Source organism: Anser anser (genome assembly GCF_964211835.1).
Source record: "Anser anser genome assembly, chromosome: 4".
In the NCBI taxonomy this organism is placed as follows: domain Eukaryota; kingdom Metazoa; phylum Chordata; class Aves; order Anseriformes; family Anatidae; genus Anser; species Anser anser.
This window is the reverse complement of record NC_139724.1, coordinates 60,448,426-60,455,877: the sequence shown is the minus strand read 5'-3', so window position 1 is coordinate 60,455,877 and position 7,452 is coordinate 60,448,426. Positions and strand designations below refer to the sequence as shown.

General features: G+C 38.4%; 1 long non-coding RNA gene across 1 annotated transcript; it reads left to right on the top strand.

Moving 5' to 3' along the window:
* The first annotated feature begins 3,529 nt into the window (after window positions 1-3,529).
* On the top strand, window positions 3,530-7,236 carry LOC310898675. The gene is made up of 3 exons (XR_014583527.1): window positions 3,530-4,317; window positions 5,629-5,754; window positions 7,115-7,236. It is a non-coding gene; the product is annotated as an uncharacterized lncRNA (long non-coding RNA).
* The last annotated feature ends 216 nt before the right edge of the window (window positions 7,237-7,452 follow it).

The window sequence follows — 7,452 nt, the reverse complement described above, 5'->3', positions numbered from 1 at the left end:
TAGTTTGTAGCAGAGAGAAGGAATCAAATCCTGCAGTTTCATAATTTTTGGAAAATTAGTTTTAAATGTTATACTGCTTGTTTGCATAAGTTTGTCTAGAACTTTCTAAAGGTACTGATGCTATTAGCATCAGCAGTATCTAAATATCGGTATTTTGATTACTGTTAATATACATGAGTTTCAATAAAATGAATTTACCTAAGAATAAAAATATCTTTTATACAAGATATAGCAATTTTTAGCAATGTATTGGTTTAATGTACTTAGTTTAGTGAAAAATCTGTTAGATTAAGCTATCTGTCATTAGTTTCAATTAAAATCTATTGATCTGAGTAAATGTTGGTTAGATTAAGTGTTGTCTGACTGTGAAAAAAGTATTTGCTTAAGCAAAAATTGTATGCGTATTTAGACATGCATTTTAGGTTGGGGATTCTTCTAGCATCAGTAGAACCATTTAGGTATCAATAAATTTATTTAAACATAAATGAAAATATCCTTTCTGAAATGAAAAAAGCTGATTATAGTAACATTGGGACTACTATGCATATTAATTCTAGTAAAATTGTTTTGAAATAATAAGCATTCAGGAAAGAATACTGTAACTTGAAAATGATGGATATCCAAACTCTCTGTGAGAGAAATCAGGCTTCCCATGGAAAGGTGTTATTTTTGAACCACGAAACTGAGATTTCTTGGTATCTTCTGAAATAAAATTTTTTAGATAATAAAATATCTGGGTAGTCTTAGAATGCAGGACAACACAGATGCAGAATAGGGCATGCAGCTGTTTTAAAGTACTATGTGTACATTATTCATGGGATTAATTTTAACTCTGAGTATCTAAAATACATATGGAAATAAAAAGTATGCAGGCAATAAGACCAATACACCAGTCCTTTATTAGTTCTATAAAGACTGGAAGCCCTTGGGACTCTGATCTGTGAGCAGCAGAATACATTCACGCCATGTTAAAAGCTGTAACTGCCTGCTTGCCACTGTCCTCAGCCGCCTGCCTTCGCACCCAGGTGATAACTCCTGGGCATGGCCAGGCAGAGAGCAGCCTGAATTTATCCCACAGTGCTTTGCCTACGGCCATGCAGCAGTGCAGCACCAGGGCTCAGAATAAAAAATCAGGAGATCTGAACTGGTTGCTCTATACTTATTCTTCACTGACACACATCCTATTCATTTACACTGTTTACACTATAATTGATTATTTTAGACAAATATTGTTTATTTTATTCTTATGTATTTAATTAAAAAAATATAACCCCGGATAGAAACTAAGGTGTTGTTTTTTTTTTTTTAATCTTAACAGGTTTATTTGGGTGAAAAATACTGCACAGTCTTCCCCTTCTTCTGGGTGCAGGTGTGTACAGAGTAGGAATTTTGAATTTATAGGTTTTTCAACTCCCTCCTGACTTATATTACAATAGCACACTTTGTCTGGTAGGCCTGCAATGACTGTGACAGTACATCTGTATATGTACTCTGTTCACAGGCACTGGGGGGCTGACGATTAAAAGCAGCAATAAAACAGGTTCTGGATTGCAAAGGGAGTAGCCAGGTCCACAACAGCTCAAAGCTGCAGTATTCAGGGTGATCGCAATTCAGATGGACACATACCATGCAATCCTTGGGAGTCCAAGAGGAAAGAATATGTACACAAGGAACATTTGGGGGCAAATTTTCAGTGTTATATACGTAAAAAATAAAATATCCATTAGCTTTAGTAGGATTCACAATGCCATATCACCTATATTATACCACAAATGTCCCCTTGAATGGCAAGAAGGAACAACAATTGAACTATACATAGACAGGTACTGAATTCTGAATTAAAGAAGCAACAAGTAATGATTGAAGTTACAAAGTCATTCTCCAAACAGGAAGAATTACTACTACCTCTAACTGTTGAAATTCTTGAGGGAGTTAAAAAAAAAAAAAAAAAAAAAAAGATGCTGGTACTTTCTCTTCTATAGCTTCTGCATCTCACATTTTCCAACTCCCCTTATATCGTTAGTTTCTAGGATTACTTCTAGAACTGTTAAATATAGAAATATATTGAGTTTTGTAGTAGAAGCAGAGATTTTCATGTTTCCAAAATCTGTGACTTTAAAAAAGCCTCCAAATTTTGAAGTCTCATGGCAATTTTGTGAATACTTACAGTGATACATACATAAAGTATCTATACAGTTTCCTGTTATTGACAACACTTTGCTATCAGATTTTGGCATTTATCAGCATACTATTTTCACTAGAGAAGAAATAGATGAAGGGGGAAGATGTTGGGTCTTTTTCCATATGATCCTTGGTGCAGAGAATGTGCAAAGGCTCTTCTCTGAGTCAAAATTAAGCAACCATGGGTAATTTATTTGATTATGGCTCTACTTTCAGCCAGGAATTTATCCATCGGCTCTTTACTTTTAACTTTTCTGTTTCAAGCTGCTATTGGGTTTACCAGTTGTATAGAAATAGTCCTTGGTTTGGCTTTTTCCTTTGCTTATACAGAAAAATACAGTTTCTATTCTCATTTTCCCAGTGTTTTGGATTGTTAAGAGATGTCAAAATAATCTCTTTGGATGTACGGGTCACAGTCATGCTTTGGGCAGAGGTTCCTTTAGTTTCAGCCAGCCATTTCCATAAAGATGTGTTTTCACACTTACTTGAAATGAAGAACACTTACTTCTTCAAGCTTCCACAAGGTTTTGTTTAAATCCTACAGTAATGAGAGTTATACCCCAGTACTATGTCCTTACACAAGAGAAATAGAAAGTCATACCTGAAAATGTGATGTGTATAAACTTTCACATTGGGATAGACCTCTCAGACTGCATGTCACATAGCAATTATAACAACCATTATCATCCAAAAGGAAAAGCTATGCAAGTGTGAAAATGAGAGATGAAATCCGGGTGCATTCCTGTAAAGGAATGTATGGATCAGTGAGCAAGCCTTGGGGCAAGACATGGCATGAAAATCAGCCACAGCACTGAGCAGCCAACACCCCATATAGTACTTGATTATCAACTGTTAAACAAAAAGTAAGCTATGAGCTTCAGAAACAAAAAGCACAGATAAAAAGCTGATCCCAGGCATCCTACAATCTAACACCTTTTCTAGGGCTGGGACATTAACACAACTCTTTGTTGATTTCCTTCACCTCTCATTTGGAGGAATCAGCATAGAGTAGAAAAGGGAAGGAAGAATTAATTCTCTTCCTTGATGTTCATGTTTGCTTGTATTTATTAATATTCTTACATGTTGCCAATCTTGCTAAATTGGCAGAGAAATTTACAGTACCAGAACAAATCTCTACCGTCTTTTTAACACAAGAATGTTGAGAGATTGCTACTTGCCCATCCAAAGTACTTATTCACCTGGAGTGAGTTAACATTGCAAAACCAGAAAACTATCTGCTAAGCAGGCATTTCTGATTTAAAATCAGAAAAAAGTCACCACCACCACCACCCTGCCTTCCTTATTTACCTCAGTGGGAGTTTGTGTCTGAATAATTAGAGTTATCTTCAGAGGTTGAAAAACTGAAGCTGCTTTTGAAACAATGAGATAACGGGTACCCAAGCACTCGGAGAACAAAGCTGCTTACAACATGATCCCAGTCACTTAGGGGCTAAGTCTCAGTGACACAGAAGCTTCCTTAACCAAAGCCAGCCCCAGTAACCAAAATCCCAGCAAAACACAGATGACAGGGCAGAATATAGAAAAGCAGGAATACTTACGTTATAGGATTTATTTTAATCCATATCATAAACTAGGTCAGATGACTATCTAAGCAGGTAAGGATTAAATGAAGAAGAATAAGTGCAACAAATAAGAAAGAAAAGAATCAGTAAAAGATAAGATGCAACAGCAAGACAAACAGAAAATACAGTACCAGGCCAAAGCAGCAAAACACGTGCAGAGAGTTGTTGGCAGGTTAATAGGCAGTGCTACAGATGTGAATAGAAACTCAAGGAAAGGACTCCATAAGGTGACAGAGATATTTTTAACTAATTTAATATATTACTTTTAAATGTTCGCTGTAATAATGCTTTGATGTCATCTATGCCAGTCTATATTAGGAGTACCATATTCCATTATACTTTGAGTATTTCGTGGGTCACATTTTGCCCACTTCCTTACTTGAACACATCGAGGCTGCCTTAAAGTGCTTACTGCCTCCTGGTTGCTTCCACCTGGCTGGGGGGAGTGAGTAAAGGAGGCGAGAAGGACCGTACACCTACTTGTACCTACTTGCTCTAGCAAGCCTTCAGGATCTTCCCAGTTCTCAGTGTGGGATCTATGACTCCATCATAGGTATGTTACGATTTGATGTAACTAAGATGAAATTGATAGTAATTGAGACAAACGCTCTTTCCTTTCCTTTCCTTTTGTCTGACAATGAGTCTACCACTGTGAAAAAATCTGAAGGCCACTGAAGCAATGGAAATGAGTTCCCTCTCTCAGGGGAGTGTGTGGTAGTAAATATAGGCAGTATTCTGTAGCTATCTGCCTTTTCTTCTTCTATGCTTTTGAAACAGAGCTAGACTCATCCTCATGCCAGCTACTAAAGTGCTCTGAAGGCAGAGCCAGTGGAGTGAGACATGCTGCTCCCATGCCTCATGTTATCTTATCAGCTTCCACTCCTGATCCCTGGGATGCAGGGGAATTTCTAGCATAAACCTTAAGCACTCCCACAAGCCATCGAGTCAGCTTAAATGCAGAAATTATTAAGCTTCTTAATTTAGTCATTTTATTTCTTAAGCCTGAATCTCTCTCCAGAAAGTGGGGGAGAAAAGTCAAACATTTATTAGAATACTCACTTATCTGACTGAGTTCAGCTTCTCTGTAAATAGCTTTTCTACTTTCTCATGCATGTTTACCCACCCTCTGGTCTCTTCATCTTTAGAAAAGCTTTCCTGGAACTAGAAATTTTTAGGAAAGATAAAACAAGAATCTGTGCAAATGAAGAAAGTCTGGATTTCTCATAAAATATATATCTTTCACTGACAGAGGCAGCATGTTTCCACAGACAATTTAACTTGCAGAACTCAGGTGCCCAAACCTGGGCTCATGAAGTTAACATGAGGTTGTTCTACAGCATGTTTCACATATCAGCATGTGTCAAGTATTTCAAGACTATCAATTCTATCTTAATTAAATCATATAGCATCACACCTATGATGGAGTCATAGACCCCACACTGAGAACTGGAAAGATACTAAAGGCTTGCTAAAGCAAACCTCAGTGGGTACAAGTAGGTGTATGGTCCTTCTGGTCTTCTTTACTCACTCCCCCAGCTAGGTGAAACAATCAAGAGGCAGTAAGTACTTTAAGGCTGTGTTTCAAGTAAGGCTTTAAGACTTCGTTTCAAATAAGGAACTGGGCTCTGAGGATCATACTTCTGCTGTGCAGGCTCCAGCCCCAATGTAAGAACCTGCTCTGCTGGAAAGACTTTTTCTGAGGGCAGAATTCAACCATCCTGTGATGCTATCTTGGTGTTATCTTCTCTAATTTGCATAACATAACAATGTTGACTCATAATTTTTGTCATCTATTACAACCCCTAAATCCCTTATTAAAAAGTAGACAAAAAAGAGACCCTCACAGCAGTGTCTTCTTTCTTAGGATTTCATCTGAAGAGGGGCAGGAGATTTCATTTCAGAAGCTCCTTGCACCTGTTCAGCCACCCTGCATTGGACCTGCAGAGCTGCTTTTCACCCAGCCCCACCGCACACATGCAGAAGCAATATGGTAAGTGCAAAACTGCAATATGAATTGTACAGCTCAGTTACTTAGACATTGCTTTTAACTAGAGGCATTTACTCCCATCAATTAAGGGCTAGCTAGTGTGACTGAACACTGCAGAATACTCTCTCTGACCGTTTGTTTCAATTCCTAGTCAAATTTGCCTGCAATCACATTCCTTCTGCGTGCACTTCTCACAAATGACCTACTCATTAGTTTTATGCTAGGCCAGAAATATGTGCTGAAAATGGAGCTACTCATAACAATTCCAGTTCAACATCAAAAAAAAAAAAAAGGGGGGGGGAAAAAAAGAAAGAGAAAAGAAAGAGGGGTGAAAATTTTAACTGTGTTCTCAGCTACGAATAAAAAAGAGAGAAAAATAAAAATTGAAAGTGAGTTTCAAATTTGTAACTATGGCAATGGCAGGTCTCTAATGGGCAGAGACTGCCAGAGAGTAGCACTATCCACTGAAGAAGGGGCATCACTGTACATATTTAGCAAACAGGCCCCAAATGACATCTAAGGCCATCCAGGATGTTCCAGGTTTAAGACAAAAGCTCAAATTCTAGGATGAACCTCAGGCAGGCCAAAAGTTATGGAAAGAAGCTGTGCTTGCTGTTGTTTTCCGTCGTTTTCTGTCTCTTGAGACTGTAAGTGCTTCAGGCCACAACAGTACATAAGCACGTTTCCAGATAAAAGCAACAAAGGCAGGCAAAAAATGTATAGTGTGGGTGGAAAGGGTTAACGAAAGTCGTTGAACAACTAAAACCATGAATTTATTTTTATCTTCAGACTACTCTTAAAATATCTGGGAAGGAGCTGTGAGCATTGTTTCAGGGTTTGTTTGTTTGTTTTTATGTAGCCAAAACTTACCTTAAGAGTTGGGAGGATGAGTCAATAAGATAAGATGAAAAGGTGAGGCAGGAGGAGCAAAAGCTGCAGCCCAAGCTGGAAAAACACATCCAGGAGGATGTTAAAAAAATAAACACCCACCCAGCAGAGCATCTAATGCCAAAGATCAAGCTGTGGCATGTAGCTGGTAACATCTGAGGTCAAGAGGCTGCAAACCCTCTAATGATGGTTATCTCTGTCCCTTGGCTTCCTGTACTTTGGCCTTACGCTCCATTTCTTCCACCAGCCCTCATGCTAAGTGCCTAGTTGATGTCAATTCTGCTCAGCCTCTAAGAAGGGTAAGCCCCAGCCAGCATTTCTGTGGTTTCTGTTTCCTGTGTTAGCAAATAACTCCGAGTAACAAATGCATTCAGGAAAATCAGGGTCTGTTCATGGACAATTTGCAAACATAAGAAGATTCAAAAATTCAATGAATAACTGACTTGTTATGAATTATTACCTCTTCTGCTTGCAGCTCAGCAACTGTGCACAGCCAATCAAGCCAGCACACACCCCAAAAAAACGTGAGGCAAATCACTTCTGACCTTGTTCTTCCTGTGACCTTACAGCGCTGGCTTGCAGAAGGAATATGCGTATACAGATATCTTGGCATAACTTCAAGAGCGGTTCAGTAAGTAGTTCACAACTGCTGACCATCTGGCTGTTAGATCTAAGAGGGAACTGTTAATGTTAGAGCTAGAACATTGACAAACTGCAGCAGAATCTGTGCGGCAGAAGTGCATATAGGTCCTCTTTCAAAACCCCAATAGAAATCATGGCAATTGTTTTTTCTACCCATTTATTCAAGTAATG